The following is a 1093-nucleotide window of genomic DNA, read 5'->3' as shown; positions in this document are numbered from 1 at the left end:
ATTAGATTAAATCCTGGCCGCTTCACTTGCTCTTGATGTCCCCAGCTCTTTTCTTCGGCAGCAGCACGGCCTGGATATTAGTCGGCTCCCCGCCCTGAGCGATGGTCACCCGTCCCAGCAGCTTGTTGAGCTCCTCGTCGTTGCGGATGGACAGCTGCAGGTGTCTGGGGATGATGCGGGTCTTCTTGATGTCGCGGACCGTGTTGCCGGCCAGCTGGAGGATTTCAGCCGTCGGATACTCGAGCACAGTCGCCAGATAGACCGGGGCTCCGGCACCCACACGTTCAGCATAGTTCCCCTTTCGGAGGAGCCTGTGAACACGGCCCACAGGGAACTGCAGTCCGGCCCGGGATGAGCGAGACTTGGCCTTGGCCCGAAGTTTACCGCCGGATTTTCCTCTTCCAGACATTTCCACAATCTCACAAACACTTTCACAAAGAATGAAGAAATCCTCCCGCACTCGCCCTTCTTATACCTTCTGGAGGAGTACAGTGGGGGCAATTGTGATGGGTCTCTCTCAGAGTGTTTACACTGCCCGCTCACCCTCGCTGATATTCTATCTTTCAATTGCTGTAATATTGTCCTTTAGTAATATTGCTACTCCCCCTCCTTTCCCTATTTCCCTGTCCTTTCATAAGATCTTACAGACTTGAATATTAAGCTGCCATTCGTGCCCAGCTTGTAGTCAGGTCTCTGTAATGATTTAATATAATTATTTAACTTTACTCAATGGCTGATGTGAGCTGCGGCAAAATGTATTTCCAGCCGGTCAAGTATTGCAGGTATCGACTGTCTCTTCAGTCCGATATCAGGTGAAGAATTACTGGCTGTTGTGTAATTTCCATTGATTGGGGGTTGGCGTCATCTACTGGGCGGAAACGGGAACTGCAACAGAGCGAGAAAGGATCCGTCAGAAACCAGTTTCAATGAAGGACAAAATCCAACAGCCTGCAGTGTCTGTTCAGGGTCTGATGTTTAGGAGCTATTTTATCATGGTTGATTGTCAGCGATGGTGGTATAGTGGTGAGCATAGCTGCCTTCCAAGCAGTTGACTCGGGTTCGATTCCCGGCCATCGCAGTTAATTTGCTTCCT

General features: G+C 50.3%; 1 non-coding gene across 1 annotated transcript; it reads left to right on the top strand.

Moving 5' to 3' along the window:
- The first annotated feature begins 1006 nt into the window (after positions 1-1006).
- On the top strand, positions 1007-1078 carry trnag-ucc (transfer RNA glycine (anticodon UCC)). Its single transcript has one exon. It is a non-coding gene; the product is annotated as a tRNA-Gly (tRNA).
- The last annotated feature ends 15 nt before the right edge of the window (positions 1079-1093 follow it).

The sequence above is a fragment of the Heptranchias perlo genome, unplaced genomic scaffold, assembly GCF_035084215.1.
Source record: "Heptranchias perlo isolate sHepPer1 unplaced genomic scaffold, sHepPer1.hap1 HAP1_SCAFFOLD_60, whole genome shotgun sequence".
NCBI lineage: Eukaryota > Metazoa > Chordata > Chondrichthyes > Hexanchiformes > Hexanchidae > Heptranchias > Heptranchias perlo.
This window is presented reverse-complemented; position numbering and strand designations above follow the sequence as displayed.